General features: G+C 38.9%; 1 protein-coding gene across 3 annotated transcripts in view; it reads right to left on the bottom strand.

The window, feature by feature from the left end:
* HCN1 (hyperpolarization activated cyclic nucleotide gated potassium channel 1) overlaps nt 1–18,589 on the bottom strand; it is a 423,356-nt gene that overhangs the window by 103,494 nt on the left and 301,273 nt on the right.

Below are 18,589 nucleotides of genomic sequence, written 5' to 3' on the forward strand. Positions count from 1 at the left end.
TTCTGATGTATCCTAAGTTTACTACAAGATCAATTCTGTAGAAATAAATTGTCAAATATCTATTTCAAGTATTTTTGGTAAAACTTAAAGTGTTTTTTTGGTCCATTTGTATCAAATTTCCTTGTCTTGGGCTTAGACAATTTCTGAGTGTTGGTGTAAAACAAAAGTTTGGGGTCTCTAGTTCAACACATTGGGAAATAAAGGTGCTATTGAAGATAAGAAACTATAATGACTTTTCCTTTAAAAATGTTTTGCTAGTTATAACACATAAATAAATAATTGCCATAGAAAAGTAACTGCACAAACGGACAAATTATAAAAAAACTTTGGTGTCATAACTATACAGAATGCAATAAATAATAGTGCTACATTATCATTACATGTTGATTGATCATAAAATTGTTGGCTTACTTTTCTTCAACTCCATTTCTTAGTTCATCAAATTTTTATACAATTAGCAATTTCATTTTCAATGATATAAATGAAAGTTACATCAGTTGCTCTTGCCTAATACAAGATTACAAATAATTGATTTTTAAAATTTTCAGGAATATCTTTCTGTTGATGTAACTATTACCAGAGCTATTAAGAGTATTTGACAAGCTGTGACAACACTGAGACAAATTTTCAATAAATTACTTTTAAAATTTTAGTGCTTCTAAAGCTGATGATTCACATGGAAACCTTTCTCTATAAAGATTTAACCCTTTGTACAAACCAATTCCATGTATATTTGAATTTGATTTTTTGAATTTAATTTTCTGTTTTGAGAAAACTGTAGATTCTCATGCAGCCTGTAAAAAATAATATATAGAGAGATTTTATACAGATTTCATTCAGTTTTGCCAATAATCATCTTGCAAACTGCAGTCAATAGCACACCAGGAAATGCACACAGACAGAATCCACTGGTCTTACTCACTCATTAACTCCAACGTACATATTTGTGTGCATGTATATTTAGTTCTTTGCAATTTTGTTGCATTTGTATGTGTATTGTTTTATCACAACAGTCAACACATATAATTCTCTACACTGAATAATTCTATCAGAGCAAGGACCACTTATTTTGTCTTTATATTTAATTTAATGTTAAATACACATATTGGAATTATAAATATTCTGACATTTCCTATAACTTATTAGCTTTGTTCAAGAAACAAAATGTAATTTCGAGTTCGGGACACCAGCAGCAGACTCAACACACCAGCGCTGGAACGCGAGGTGAGCCGAACCTCAATAGCCAGAGAAACCAGCAGGCAAGCAGAGAGAGGAGACTAGAGGGAACGACCCCCGGGGTGGGGGTGGAAGTTCACCAGGCTAACTGGAAGAGAGAGAGAGAGAGAGAGAGAAAAAAAAAAAGGTGACTGGTACGGACACGGGTTTCTCTCTCTCCGCTCACCTCTCAAGGGCGAGCAAGACAAAGAGCAGGCGCCATCTTGGACATATGTCATAAGCAGAGCGACCTCAGGTCTGCACCGGCCCTGAGCCTAGCAGAAAAACCTGACTCTGGGTGGGGCGAATTAACAGGAGATTAGGACCTAGTAAATTTGTGGTGCTACTGAACTGAGACTGTGAAAAAAGAGACGGTGGGGGAGAGAACTCACGGAATTCACGTGAGCACTCTCCAGAGACGCTACAATTCCGTAACTTTGGCAACCCAGTGGGAGACTGAAGGAGACTTTGAGCCCACTCTGAGGGCCGAACAGATTCCCTGTGTGGTCCTTGGGAAAGAGCTTCTGATCTCTGGCTCCTGTGGGTATATCATTTGCCTGCTAACTACCTCCAACTTCGTTCAGCTGTGCGGAATTACTTCCCTTTTGAATCAAAAAAAAAAAAAAAAAAAAAAAAAAAAGAAAGAGAGAGAGAGAGATTTACCACGCCTAACCTGGGAGTGTCACCTTTGGCACACCAAACAGAGCTCTCAGGCCACACCCATCTCAAGCCCTAAGGCTCCATCAAAAACAGATAGTCCACTTAATCTAGAGTCATAGTATAACAAGAAAAAGCACCACAGTGAAGAAACCAAATATCTCCAATATGCCAAATAACAAACGCAAAAACCGAGGTAATAAAAACAAGGAAGTCACCATGACGCCCTCAAATGAAAAAGACACCCCAATTCAAGATTATGAAGATGATGACATAGAAGAAATGCAAGAAGCAGATCTCAAAAAATTGATAAGAACATTAAGAAGTTCTCAAAAACAAATTCTTGAACTACAGAAATCCTTAATGGACAAGATAGAAAATCTCTCTCGTGAAAATGAAATATTAAGGAGGAATCAAAATGAAACGAAACAACTAGTACAACAGGAAACTGTGATAGTGACTGAAGTGAAGAATTCAATAGATCAAATGAAAAACACAATAGAGAGCCTTACAAACAGAATGGGTGAAGCAGAAGAGAGAATATCGGACTTAGAAGACAGAGAACAGGAAAGGATACAGTCAGACCAAAGAAAAGAAGAGGAAATTAGAAATCTAAAACATATTGTTGGGAATCTTCAGGATACTATTAAAAAACCCAACATTCGGGTTCTAGGAGTTCCTGAAGGCATGGAGAGGGAGAAAGGATTAGAAGGCTTTTTAGTGAGATATTAGCAGAAAATTTCCCAGGTTTGGAGAAGGACAGAGAAATCCTAGTACAGGAAGCTCACAGAACCCCGAATAAACAAGACCAAAAGAGACCCTCACCACGACACGTAATTAAACTCTCCACAGTGAAACATAAAGAAAAGATCCTAAAATGTGCAAGAGAGAAACGTCAGATTACTCTCAGAGGATCTCCAATCAGACTCACAGCTGACTTCTCATCAGAAACTCTACAAGCTAGGAGGGAATGGTGAGATATAGCCCAGGTACTAAGAGAGAACAACTGCCAGCCCAGAATATTATATCCTGCAAAGCTATCATTTGTGAATGAAGGTGAAATAAAGACTTTTCATAGCAAACAGAAATTGAAAGAATTTGTTGCCACTCGTCCAGCCCTGCAAAAGATGCTTAAAGATGTGTTACACACAGAAACACAGAAACATGGTCATCAATATGAAAGAAGGTAAAGGAAGGAAACCAAGGAAGGAAACCTCACAGCAAAAGATCACAGGGAATTCAAAGCATATATTAGAACTTATCTTTGGCAAATGTCAGGGCAAAGTTACCACTTATCATTAGTCACATTGAACGTGAATGGCCTGAACTGTCCAGTTAAAAGACACCGATTGGCTGATTGGGTAAATGAACAAAACCCATCTATTTGCTGCTTACAAGAAACACATCTTTCCAACAAAGATCCATACAGACTGAAAGTGAAAGGCTGGAAAAAGATATACCATGCCAACAGAAATGAAAAAAGAGCGGGCGTAGCCATCTTAATATCGGACAACATAAACTTTACCACAAAAACTGTTAAGAGAGACAAAGAGGGACACTATATAATGATTAAGGGATCAATACAACAAGAAGATATAACAATTATCAATGTATATGCACCTAACTACAGGGCACCAGTTTATCTAAAAGATTTATTAACAGACTTAAAGGGAGACTTAGACCCCAATACAATAGTACTGGGGGACTTCAATACTCCACTCTCAGAAATAGACAGATCAATAGGACAGAAGATCAACAAGGATACAGTAGATTTAAACGACACTATAGCCCAAATGGATCTAACAGATATATACAGAACTTTCAATCCTACAGCTAAAGATTTTACATTCTTCTCAGCAGTACATGGAACCTTCTCTAGGATTGACCACATACTAGGCCATAAAGCAAGTCTCAGCAAATTCAAAAGAATTAGAATCATACCATGCAGCTTCTCAGACCATAAAGGAATGAAGTTGGAAATTAGCAACTCAGGAATCCCTAGATCATATGGAAATACATGGAGATTGAACAACATGCTCCTAAATGAACAATGGGTCATAGAAGAAATCAAAAGAGAAATCAAAAACTTTCCGGAAGTAAATGAGGATAACAGCACAACAAACCAAAACTTATGGGACGCAGCAAAAGCAGTGTTAAGAGGAAAGTTTATATCAATAGGTGCCTACATCAAGAAATTGGAAAGGCACCAAATAGATGAGCTTTCAATTCAACTCAAGGATCTAGAAAACCTACAGCAAACCAGACCCAAATCTAGTAGGAGAAGAGAAATAATTAAAATCAGAGAAGAAATCAACAGGATTGAATCAAGAAAAACATTACAAAAAATCAGCCAAATGAGGAGCTGGTTTTTTGAAAAAATAAACAAAATTGACACCCCATTGGCCCAACTAACTAAAAAAAGAAGAGAAAAGACCCAAATCAATAAAATCAGAGATGAAAAAGGAAATGTAACAACAGACACCACAGAAATAAAAAGAATCATCAGAAATTACTACAAGGACTTGTATGCCAGCAAACAGGGAAACCTATCAGAAATGGATAGATTCCTTGTCACATGCAACCTACCTAAATTGAACCAGGAAGACATCTAAAACCTAAACAGACCCATAACTGAGACAGAAATTGAAACAGTAATAAAGGCCCTCCCAACAAAGAAAAGCCCAGGACCAGATAGATTCACTGCTGAATTCTACCAGACATTTAAATAAGAACTAACTCCAATTCTACTCAAACTATTCAGAACAATCAAAGAAGAGGGAATCCTCCCAAATTCTTTCTATGAAGCCAGCATCACCTTAATTCCTAAGCCGGAAAAAGATGCAGCACTGAAAGAGAATTACAGACCAATATCCCTGATGAACATAGATGCAAAAATCCTCAATAAAATTCTCGCCAATAGAATGCAACAACACATCAGAAAGATCATCCACCCAGACCAAGTGGGATTTATTCCTGGTATGCAGGGATGGTTTAATGTGCGCAAGACAATCAATGTGATACACCACATTAACAGACTGCAGAAGAAAAACCATATGATTATCTCAATAGATGCCGAGAAAGCATTTGATAAAATACAACACCCGTTCATGATGAAAACTCTAAGCAAACTGGGTTTGGAAGGAACATTCCTCAATACAATCAAAGCAATCTATGAAAAACCCACAGCCAACATCCTATTGAATGGGGAAATGTTGGAAGCATTTCCACTGAGATCTGGTACCAGACAGGGATGTCCACTCTCACCACTGCTATTCAATATAGTTCTGGAGGTTCTAGCCAGAGCTATTAGGCAAGAAAAAGAAAGTAAAGGGATACAAATTGGGAAGGAAGAACTCAAACTATCCCTCTTTGCAGATGACATGATTCTTTATTTAGGGGACCCAAAGAACTCTACTAAGAGATTATTGGAACTCAGAGTTTGGCAAAGTAGCAGGGTATAAAATCAATGCACAAAAATCAACAGCCTTGGTCTACACAGACAATGCCATGGCTGAGGAAGAACTTCTAAGATCAATCCCATTCACAATAGCTACAAAAACAATCAAATACCTTGGAATAAACTTAACCAAGGACGTTAAAGATCTCTACGATGAAAATTACAAAACCTTAAAGAAAGAAATAGAAGAGGATACCAAGAAATGGAAAAATCTTCCATGCTCATGGATTGGAAGAATCAACATCATCAAAATGTCCATTCTCCCAAAAGCAATCAATAGATTCAATGCAATACCAATCAAGATACCGAAGACCTTCTTCTCAGATCTGGAAAAAATGGTGCTGAAATTCATATGGAGGCACAAGAGACCTCGAATAGCTAAAGCAATCTTGTACAACAAAAACAAAGCCGGAGGCATCACGATACCAGATTTCAGGACATACTACAGGGCAGTTGTAATCAAAACAGCATGGTACTGGTACAGAAACAGATGGATAGACCAATGGAATAGAATTGAAACACCAGAAATCAACCCAAACATCTACAGCCAACTTATATTTGATCAAGGATCTAAAACTAATTCCTGGAGCAAGGACAGTCTATTCAATAAATGGTGCTGGGAAAACTGGATTTCCACGTGCAGAAGCATGAAGCAAGACCCCTACCTTACACCTTACACAAAAATCCACTCAACATGGATTAAAGACCTAAATCTACGACCTGACATCATCAAGTTACTAGAGAACATTGGAGAACCCTTCAAGATATTGGCACAGGCAAAGAATTTCTGGAAAAGACCCGGGAGGCACAGGCAGTCAAAGCCAAAATCAACTATTGGGATTGCATCAAATTGAGAAGTTTCTGTACTGCAAAAGAAACAGTCAGGAGAGTGAAGAGACAACCGACAGAATGGGAAAAAATATTTGCAAACTATGCAACAGATAAAGGGTTAATAACCAAAATCTACAAAGAGATCAAGAAACTCCACAAAAACAAAACCAACAACCCACTTAAGAGATGGGCCAAGGACCTCAAGAGACATTTTTCAAAAGAGGAAATCCAAATGGCCAACAGGCACATGAAAAAATGTTCAAGGTCATTAGCAATCAGGGAAATGCAAATCAAAACCACAATGAGGTTTCACCACACCCCGGTTAGAATGGCTCACATGCAGAAATCTACCAACAACAGATGCTGGCGAGGATGTGGGGAAAAAGGGACACTAACCCACTGTTGGTGGGAATGCAAACTGGTCAAGCCACTATGGAAGTCAGTCTGGAGATTCCTCAGAAACCTGAAGATAACCCTACCGTTCGACCCAGCCATCCCACTCCTTGGAATTTACCCAAAGGAATTTAAATTGGCAAACAAAAAAGCTGTCTGCAGCCTAATGTTTATTGCAGCTCAATTCACAATAGCTAAGACCTGGAACCAACCTAAATGCCCATCAACGGTAGACTGGATAAAGAAATTATGGGATATGTACTCTTTAGAATACTATACCGCAGTAAGAAACAACGAAATCCAGTCATTTGCAACAAAATGGAGGAATCTGGAACACATCATGCTGAGTGAAATAAGCCAGTCCCAAAGGGACAAATACCATATGTTCTCCCTGATCGGTGACAACTGACTGAACACCAAAAAGGAAACCTGTTGAAGTGAAATGGACACTATGGGAAACGGTGACTTGATCAGCATAGCCCTGACTGTTAATGAACAACTTAATACATTATCCCTCTTAGTAGTTTTTTTTGTCTGTTCTACTTAATATGACTGGTTTAATTCTGTAATTAATACACAGTTATTCTTAAGTGTTGAAAATTAACTGAAATGTGATCCGTGTTCAACATAAGAGTGGGAATAAGAGAGGGAAGAGATGGATAATTTGGGACATGCTCAAGCTGACTTGCCCCAAATGGTAGAGTTAGAAACATACCAGGGGATTCCAATTCAATCCCATCAAGGTGGCATGTACCAATGCCATCTCACTATTCCAAGTGATCAATTTCAGTTCACAATTGATCATAATGAAAGGACTAAGAGTCAAAGGGAGCACATAAACAAGTCTAGTACCTGCTAATACTAACTGATAGAATAAATAAAGGGGAGAGTGATCCAACATGGGAAGTGAGATACTCAGCAGACTCATAGAATGGCAGATGTCCTAAATAGCACTCTGGCCTCAGAATCAGCCCTAAAGGCATTCGGATCTGGCTGAAAAGCCCATGAGAGTATTTCAGGCATGGAAAGCCAAGACACTCTGGCAAAAGATCTCTGTGAGTGAGATCCCAGTGGAAAGAACAGGTCTTCAAAGAAGAAGGTACCTTTCTCTGAAGGGAGGAGAGAACCTCCACTTTGACTATGACCTTGTCTAAACAAGATAAGAGTCGGAGAACTCAAGGGGCTTCCATAGCCTTGGAAACTCATGACAGGTGCATAGGGAGATTACTGATGCCATAGACAGGAGTGTCAATTGATAAAGTCAACAACAGGAGTCACTGTGCACTTACTCCTCATGTAGGATCTCTGTCTTTAATGTGCTGTGCATTGAGATTTAATGCTATAACGAGTACTCAAACAATACATTTCACTTTGTGTTTCTATGGGGGTGCAAACTGTTGAAATCTTTACTTAATGCATACTAAACTGATCTTCTGTAAAAAAAAAAAAAAAAAGAAATTATCAATTCCCAACTTGACTCTCACTGGGATTAAACATGACAATAGGTCTGATCTGATTTCATCATCATTTAAAAAAAATCATCTATTATTTTTCACTTTATGTTTCTGTGTGGGAGCAAACTGTTGAATTCCTTACTTAATGTATACTAAGCTGATCTTCTGTATATTAAGATAATCGAAAATGAATCTTGATGTGAATGGAAGGGGAGAGGGAGTGGGAAAGGGGAGGGTTGTGGGTGGGAGGGACGGATGGGGGGGAAGCCATTGTAATCCATAAGTCGTACTTTGGAAATTTATATTCATTAAATAAAAGGTAAAAAAAAAGAAACAAAATGTAATTTCATTATTTCTAATTCAAAATGCCTGTTTATGTATTCTATTAGTGGCTTTAGCTATAGGAAGATATAACCTTTTTTTTTTATTTGACAGTTAGACAGTGAGAGAGAGAGACAGAGAGAAAGGTCTTCCTTCTGTTGGTTCATCCCCCAAACGGCCACTATGGCTGGCGCGCTGCGCTGATCTGAAGCCAGGAGCCAGGTGCTTCCTCCTGGTCTCCCATGCAGACGCAGGTGCCAAGCACTTGGTCCATCCTCCACTGCCCCCCCCCCCCCGCAGGCCACAGCAGAGAACTGGACTGGAAGAGGAGCAGCTGGGACTAGAACCTGGCACCCATATGGGATGCTGGCACTGCAGGCAGGGCATTAGCCTAGTGAGCCATGGCGCTGGCCCCAGAAAATATAATCTTAAGGTACATTCCTTCTTAATAGTTGGTTCATTTAAAATTTCACATGGAAATAGCATTTAAATTTAATTTGTGTTTATAAGCTTGTAGATAATTGCTTTGAAATGTTGCATCCATTTCAAAAGTGGCATATGTAAACTCTAAGGAATTCTAACAACTCCTGGATGTTCTTATTGCAATGCACATGTATATACCTGTTTTTAAAATAATTTGTTGATAAAAATTATTGTCTGAGTGTTGCAGATATTGTCTTGTAACTTAGGTGGGAAATTTAACTTTTGTGTAGATACTGCGTTTATCTCCTTGAGTGTATAAAACGCATGCTGGAAATGATGGACAAGAAAGCTTTTCAGCATGGAAGCTACTCCTGCCTGCACAGGGACTCATTTGTCTCTCATATCACTGCTCTCACTGCTGCTGTTGCTGCTGCTCCTATTGCCATTGTGTATCATGGTTTAGCCATGATTTGGCCACATTAGGGACACATAACGTCCCAGGCTGCTGAGTCATGCATACTCAAATGTGTGACTTGCTGCAAGGTCCATTGTTTGGCATCTGTCTACCTGCTATGCCTGCAGGCAGAACCTGTGGGTACACTGCTTCCAATCCACAGCTCTTCTGCTCACATCCTCTCTTCCTAGTCTCACAAGAATAAACTTACAAAACAAAAGTCCAAAGGCAAATGATTAAAAATTTCAAGATGGCAATGTTGGAACACCAAAGCAAGCACAGGATCCTTCCGATATGGAGACACCCAGGAGGCTGTCCCTGCCTTTGTCAAATTAAGCATTAAATTATCTAAAGTTAATTATTTATTGAATAGGTATATTTGTTTTATTTTAAAGGAATTTAAAAATAAAATTTATAGATTTTTAAAAAAAATAGAACATGATTAAGTTAACAATACAAACGTCAGAAACTCTGGAATTCCATGAAGCTGATGAGAAATAAAAAATAACTAACCCCATGTAACTGGAAGTGTTAAGATTCTTAAAGTGACATTCATTGTTATTTATTTATGACATAAAAATTTTGCTGCCATCCTAAAAATGCCCTAAATTATAGTACCTATAAAATACAAGTGAATATGTATACAAATGAATACATACAGTGTAAAATAACATTTAATTTTAAGGCAAGAAAATGATTTACATATTGTATTATTTAGACAGTATAATGAACTCCCACTTTTTCTTTTGGATAATGATATTCCTGGGAATAAACTCAAGGTTCCCCAAATTCTAATTTTCCCACTGAACAAGAAATAGAGTACTCAAAGATCAAAGCAGTATGTTCTTCAGCATCTCAAATGTATGTGTCATACAAAATGGCACATTTAAATTCAAGAAATTCAATTCAGTAACATACCAGTCTACTAAAAATAAATTCAATACAAATAATAATACTACAAAATAAAGAATTTTTTTAATCCCTGTGATCCATTTAGATAATAATTAAGCTTGATTTCTTTCTTACTGGCTTTAACTTCTTTTCATTCCTGCAGAACTTCAAGTATGGAAACTTCCATCCTTGATGTGATCCTATCATGTACCAGTGTATGCTCAGATTAGGACAAGAACCAGGTCTCACTGATCATGTTCCAAAGTCTACACTGCATGATTCAATGACGATGCTCACCATTTTAATTCTTGTTGAATGAAAGGGTGAATCAATAATCAATTTTGACTATGACGTTAAATCAAATACATGAGGATTTACTTCCTTCACACAGGGCATAGAGAAGGCATATTGTTAAGTCATCTTGATATATTTATATGTAATGGAAGTAAGTTAAAAGTCCAATGAGGGTCAAGAGTATTGTTTGTTTATTTATTTATTTATTTATTGACAGGCAGAGTGGACAGTGAGAGAGAGAGACAGAGAGAAAGGTCTTCCTTTACCATTGGTTCACCCTCCAATGGCCACTACAGTCAGTGCACCATGCTGATCCCAAGCCAGGAGCCAGGTGCTTCTCCTGGTCTCCCATGGGGTACAGGGCCCAAGCACTTGGGCCATCCTCCACTGCACTCCCGAGCCACAGCAGAGAGCTGGACTGGAAGAGGAGCAACTGGGACAGAATCCGGTGCCCCTGTTGGGGAATAGTAAGTTGGTACGGCCCGCCAACTTACTTGCAGCCGCTTGCAGGCGGCTTGCTTAATAATTCCAGCAGTTGTAACCTTTTCATTGCATGCCTGGCGGCGCTATGCGTCTAGCCTGAGGTTAAATTGCAACTTAGTTCTCATAGCCCTGGTTCCTGTTTTGTTCTTGCTGTGTTCCTGTTTTCCACCAGTATGTACCTGTTATCCTGTTGTTTGGACACTATTTTTAGCATGCGTGCTATGATATATAAGCTTAGAGGTTCTGTTAGTGGGGGAGAGTAGAGAGAGAGTCAATCAGGAGTGTTAACGCCTGATGAACAATAAAAGCTGAAAAGCCGATAAGTGTCGTTTGTCCTTTTCTCACCCAAGAAACCGTTGTCGCGGGCCCTGGGTTGAGTCTGCTGGCCAGACTCCCTGAGACGCTCGCGGCATGCCCGGACCGGGACTAGAACCTGGTGTACCGGTGCCACAGGCGGAGGATTAGCTTATTGAGACACAGCGCTGGCCAAGAGTATCGTTTAATTTGTATTTGTGAGGGGAAGCAAAGTGTGGAACTAAAGACAAAAGTTTGCATCAGTATCCTAAAGTAGAGGATGTAGATAGTAGCCAATTTCTTCAGTTTAAAGAATGTGTATTTATGTTCATTTTTAATTATCTTTTTAGCTACACAAAACATATGCACACACTCTTAAGCCAGTAAAAATAAATACATATAAAATGTTTTATTATTTATTCAAACTATAGATAACTTTCCTATATTTTAATGTCCTAATATCATTCTCCTTTTATCTCCACCTACATCTCCTAGAAACCAGGTGTGGATATTTCTGTACCTTTACCTATGCTCATGTAGTTATAAACCCAGAAGCAAACACATTAATTCTGGCTTTTGTTTCCTAAGAAAACTGGACCATATTCCATGAATCTACCTGCATATTGGTTTTATTATACTAAAGTCCCTCCAAATAATCTAGTGCTCATAAAACTACCAGGTAGAAGAGTATTTTTTTGGTTCAAAGACTAAGATTTTCAAGATGATTTAAAAACGCATTTCCAGACTGTTTAAAAACGACAAAATATTATAAATTTTCAGTTATATATAATATTTTACTATGTGAAAATATATAGCATAGCTTTCTTTAGTAAGAAAAAATAATCCATTTTAACATTTATTTGCATTTCTCTGAATAGAGAATTTGAGAAAGTGTTTATATATTTCCTACTAAACTTTCTCATCTCTGATAAAATTCTCATTTCTCTTTATTATTTTATAATTCTTTTCTGCATATTGCATACCAACTCCAACTCATGTCATAAAAGATATCAATTCCTAATTTATAATTTGCCTATTGGTCTTTTGATGATATAATTTAAAGTGTATGGTTCTGGCCTGTGCCGCGGCTCAATAGGCTAATCCTCCGCCTAGTGGCGCCAGCACACGGGGTTCTAATCCTGGTCGGGGCGCCGGATTCTGTCCCAGTTGCCCCTCTTTCAGGCCAGCTCTCTGCTATGGCCCGGGAGTGCAGTGGAGGATGGCCCAAGTGCTTGGGCCCTGCACCCCATGGGAGACCAGGAGAACCACCTGGCTCCTGCCTTCGGATCAGTGTGGTGCGCCGTCCACAGTGTGCCGGCCACGGCGGCCATTGGAGGGTGAACCAATGGCAAAAGCAAGACCTTTCTCTCTGTCTCACTGTCTCTCTCTCTCTCACTGTCCACTCTGCCTGTAAAAAAATAAATAAATAAAAAAATAAATAAAGTGTACGGTTCTGAATTTTTGTGTAAAAAATACATAGGTAGTTTCCTCAAAAGCTGCTAATTTCTTGTGTCGATTAAAATTATCTCCCTAGATTTGAGATTATGACATGTGCATTAAATGCTTTTTTAAAGAAAATCATTTATTTGAAAATGAGAGAGAGAGGAAGAAAGAGAGAGAGAAAATTATCTTCCACTCATGTTTACTCCTCAAGGGGCTGCAACAACCAAGTTGGGCCAGGCTGAAGTCAGGAGCCAAACCATTGGTGGCAGGAGCCCAGGAGCCCACATACTTTGGCCATCATCCTCAGCCTTCCTTGACACATTAATAAGGACTTACATATGGGATGCTGGTACTACAATGCTGGTCCCCTAATTGCTTTTTTGAGATTTATTATTTTTACATCTACTTGTATTTACCTGTATGAACTTTTTTTCTGATGCATGAAACAATGTCCAAATTTTATTTTAAAAGGACTATCTCTTAGGTAGGTATACATCTCTGAATGAACTACTGGTCTCCACTGCCATAAAAACACTTAATTTTTAAAATATTGTGTCTACAAACATCAGCATTTATTTTTGGCCTCCATATTTCTTCACTCATCTGTTTGCTATTTCTATGTAGATATAGTTTAATAATAACTTTATAATTTATTTTCATATGTATATAAAATGAAGACGCCTCTCCCAACAGAATTTAAATTGAGTTACTGTGTGCAGGAATGTGCGCAAGTTAATAAAAATATTGTATGTTGGATAAGTGAGTATATGAAAGGAGGGTATATTTGAAAACTCTTCAATTCTAGAAAACACACACACACACACACACACATGCATTTCTCATAAATCACTGTAAGTTATAGTGAAGGCATATCAGAGAAAGAGGAAGGAACATATTCTTAAAAACACAATGATAGAGTTTGGGGAATCAGGATGTTTTCATTGCAAAACGATGCCCCATGGAACATTTTTTCAAGAGAGAATGACATGATCTAAACTGTTCTTCAGGAAGACTGATGAGGTCCAATTGTAGGTAATGTTTCTTAACCAAGGATGTCCTCCTGATTACCCAGGGTACATGTGGCAATATTTGCAGCTTGTTTGGTTTTCACAAATGAATGTCCTCAACACTCACAGGACAACTCCCAGGTCCCAGCACCAAAGGAATTATCTCACCCAAAAGTGCTGACAGTGTGATGCTGAGAAATCCTGATGAAGAGGATTGCTGTGACAATGACTAGAAGCTGAGGTCGGTTTAAGTACTGTTAAAAGTTTAAGAAAAGTGAAAGGAGAACTGAAATAGTACAAGAGCTTAAAGTGAGAGAATAAGATCTAAAGAAATTTAGCATATTAAATTTTTAAGAAATGGTAAAATATAAAGAAGAAATAGTTGAAGGAGGAATAACTAAGAGGTATAAAAAATTCTGAAAGATTCATGAAGTACTAGCCTTTTTTTATGGACAGAGTGTTCAGGTACAGGGCTCTTGTTGTTCTACAGAAAGAGCACAGTCACCTTTGGACATGGAATTCTATGCACATTGCTTACGTGTGCAAGGCGCGTGCCACACATTGGTTGGCAGCTGTTTGATTCTGACATTATTGCTAAAAGAATCCCAAGTAGATGAATTACATTTTATATCTCCTTCCTCCTTTTAAACTTCCTCCCTCCCTCCCATCATTGTAATCCCAGAAACAAAAGGCTCAGGCACAAAAACTAGATTGACTGAAATTAAGACCCACTTAGAACTATCCCTGGAAACAGTATGGTTATAACAAACAAAATGCATGTCTTCACATTTTACAAGGCTCCAATAATTACACTAGACAAAGTTAGTCTAGTTAGTATTCTTATCAGTACATCAGAAAAGGTGATAGAGAGGCTGGTTAAAAGTTTGCAAGTGGAACAAACAATGCTTTGAATCCTGGTAATCTGGCTCTAGAGACAACACTATAAGAACTACATTTGGGGACCGGCACTGTGGCATAGTAGGTAAAGCCAATAGGAAATTCCAGAAATAAGCAATTCATATGTTTACATAACTTTAATTGCAGTATATTGTTGCAATTGTTTTAATTTATGATAATTTATCATTGTTAGTCTCTTATTGTTATTCATGTAGTAGGTATAGAATCCAACAGTGTATACAAGGTTCAATACCATCTGCTTTTTCAGGTATTCCCTGTGGGTGATGGGGGATGACAAAGTAAATAAGCTTGCTCACTCCACCTGTCTACACTGTTACTGACTGTGGATCAGAGTGAAGGGATATTTGCCAATAAAAATAAGATTTTTTTTCTAGAGTGTCCCAGACATCCTAATATACAACATTCAAATTCAACCCAAAGCTTCCTAGTCTGTCGGCTTTCACATGAAATGAAATTTGATAATGTAGGGGACCTTGATATTTCATTATTTAATATCTTATTTAGTTCATTCTCATTTGTTGGCAGATATGAGAATGAGTATGGTGAGTAGGTAAAATTTTAGCAAAATCTGAAATACATGGATCACAGATTCATAAGCACATACATAAACTACTGAAGTACTAAAGAATCAGAGGGAAAATGAAGTGGTAAAAACATAAAGAGCATAAAGTCAGACAGAGAAAGAACTCTGCATAGCTAAGCAACCAAATTTGATCAGCGGGTGCAATTTACTTCTGCAATCACAGAAGAGACTTATAATTTGAAATAGAGATCATCAATGAAATAGAAAGTTGCATACTTGTATTACACTCTTCTCAAGACAAGGTATATGCCAGATCAAAATTTGAGGTCACAAGAACAGGTGTGGGTTCCAAAGGGTTTGTGTTCATTTGTGTGATAATTTTACTTTATTTATAAGAGAACCGAGTCAAAGCATTGAATAGCTGCTTCCCATCAATTTCACAGTGAAGTATAACCATGAATAGATTTGGAGAGTGAGATTTACATTGATTAAGAACTGAAATGTAGGGGGCCTGCACCATGGCTCACTAAGCTAATCCTCTGGCTGCGGCGCCAGCACCCCAGGTTCTAGTCCTGGTCGGGGCGCCGGATTCTGTCCCGGTTGCTCCTCTTCCAGTCCAGCTCTCTGCTGTGGCCAGGGAGTGCAGTGGAGGATGGCCCAAGTGCTTGGGCCCTGCACCCCATGGGAGACCAGGATAAGCACCTGGCTCCTGGCTTTGGATCAGTGCGCTGCACCAGCCGCAGTGGCCATTGGAGGGTGAACCAATGGAAAAGGAATACCTTTCTCTCTGTCTCTCTCTCTCTCACTGTCCCTGTCAAAAAAAGAGAAAAAAAGAAAAGAAAAGTAGGGGCTGGTGCTGTGGCATAGCAGGTAAAGCCGCTGCCTGCAGTGCCAGCATCCCATTTAGGCGCTGATTCAAGACCTGGCTGCTCCACTTCAGATCCAGCTCTCTGCTATGCCCTGGGAAACCAGCAGAAGATGGCCCAAGTCCTTGGGCCCCTGCACCTATGTGGGAGACCAGGAAGAAGCTCCTAGCTTCTGGCTTTGGATTGGCTCTACTCCAGCCATTGTAGCCATCTGGGGAGTGAACCAGCAGATGGAAGACCTCTCTCTCTCTCTGCCTTTCTTTCCCTCTGTGTGTAACTCTGATTTTCATATAAATAAATAAATAAATAAATCTTTAAAAAATTGAAATGGAATTATTTAATTTTAGAGGATTTTGGTTTGTTGTTTGATGTATGTTCCTTAGAATTACAGTGTTCATATATATATTACAAATACAACCATTTGAGAAACACCTTTGAGACAACCTGTGTCTGAGTTGGATGAAAACATTACGTGTGACTTTTTGCTACTGATAGATCAGCAAGAATACAGTAGGATCAACTTGTTAACTATTCAGTAGCAACATGTGAGCATGCCAATATGGCATGCTGGGAGTTAGCCCAAATGGAGATAGTGAAAGCAAAGAATATTTAGAATATTTCTTTTAAAAATTTATATAATAGAAGAAAATTTAAAAGTATATCTATATCATGCACTATTTCCATGGTACAGTGCAATTCAAAATAAGCCAACGTAGGCAGCAAGAAAGAGAGCCTAGCAAACACTGTGCATCTTTTGACTTAATGACCCATTTGAACCTACTGTATAACTTTAGAACTAAACTCCTGTTTTTAAATGTATTAGAATGTTATGAATTATTTTATCAATACAGACCATAGAGGCTTGTCTTCTTAGATTTCTATCAGCAATATTGATAGTGCTATTTCAAATTATTTAAATGCCATGGTTTTTAGTAATTTTTTAAATAATAGGTAGAATTAAAAAGGAGAGAATGATCCAACATGGGAAGCAGGCCACACAGCAGACTCACAGAATGACAAATGCCCTAACCAGCACTCTGGCCTCAGAATCAGCCCTTAAGGCATTCAGATCTGGCTAAAAAGCCCATAAGAGGGGCCAGCACTGTGGTGCAGTGAGTTAACACCCTGTCCTGAAACACCGGCATCCCATATGGGTGCTGGTTCAAGACCTGGCTGCTCCACTTCAGATCCAGCTCTCTGCTATGGCCTGGGAATGCAGTAAAAGATGGCCCAAGTCCTTGGGCCCTTGCACTGGTGTGGGAGACCTGGAAGAAGCTCCAGGCTCCTGGCTTCAGATCGGTGCAGCTCCGGCCATTGCAGCCATCTGGGGAATGAACCATCAGATGGAAGACTTTCTCTCTCCTTTCTCTGTGTAACTCTGACTTTCAAATAAGTGAGTGAATCTTTAAAAAAAAGCCCATGAGAGTGTTTCAGGCATGGAAAGGCAAGACACTGTGGCAAAAAATGACCTACATGAAAGATCTCTGTGTATGAGATCCTAGTGGAAAGAAGGGGCCCTCAAAGAAGAAGATACCTTTCTCTGAGTGGAGGAGAGAACTTCCACTATTTTTTAAAGATTTTTTTAAATTTATTTTTTGACAGATAGAGTTACAGATAGAGAGAGACAGAGAGAAAGGTCTTCCTTCCTTTGGTTCACCCCACAAATGTCTGTTACAGCCGGCGTGCTGGGGCCGGTGCACCACGCTGATCTGATGGCAGGAGCCAGGTGCTTCCTCCTGGTCTCCCACACAGTGCAAGGCCCAAGCACTTGGGCCATCCTCTACTGCCTTCCCGGGCCACAGGAAAGAGTTGGAGTGGAAGAGGAGCAACTGGGACAGAATCCGGCACCCCAACCGGGACTAGAACCCAGGGTGCCGGCGCCGGACGGGGCGCCGGATTCTGTCCCGGTTGCTCCTCTTCCAGGCCAGCTCTCTGCTGTGGCCAGGGAGTGCAGTGGAGGATGGCCCAAGTGCTTGGGCCCTGCACCCCATGGGAGACTAGGAGAAGCACCTGGCTCCTGCCATCAGATCAGTGTGGTGCGCCAGCTGCAGCCATTGGAGGGTGAAGCAACGGCAAAGGAAGACCTTTCTCTCTGTCTCTCTCTCTCACTGTCCACTCTGCCTGTCAAAAAAAAAAAAAAATTAAAATGAATCTTAATGAAGAATGGGATGGGAGAGGGAGTAAGAGGTGAGACGGGAGTGAGTGTAGGAGGGTGAGTATGGGGGAAGAATCACTATAATCCAAAAACTATACCTATGATTTTATATTTATTAAATAAAAGTTTTCTAAAAAATCAGATACATAATTTTACATATTGAGAAAATTTTTATAGCCAGTGCTATTATCTGCTTACAGATGTTTGCACTTTTGACATCAAGCTGCTGCAATACAGCAAGTTCAATTTTTTAACAGTATAATGTAGATATAGGATTGTTGCCATAGACAGTGATGATAGGTCATTTTGAAAGTTTGTCCTCATTATGTTCCCTGGTCAATTAATTCCTTGAGTTCTCCATGTACTTTTCCCTGTTTCACTAATGATGATAAAATGCAAAGTTTGCAATAACTAAAATTATAAATTAAAATGTAATGATGCTTAATATCATGGATTTTCCATTATATTTTCTTTAATATTGTTCCACTATTTTAAAATAAAAATTATACA

The sequence above is a fragment of the Oryctolagus cuniculus genome, chromosome 14, assembly GCF_051225735.1.
Source record: "Oryctolagus cuniculus isolate XC-2025 breed Fujian yellow rabbit chromosome 14, ASM5122573v1, whole genome shotgun sequence".
NCBI lineage: Eukaryota > Metazoa > Chordata > Mammalia > Lagomorpha > Leporidae > Oryctolagus > Oryctolagus cuniculus.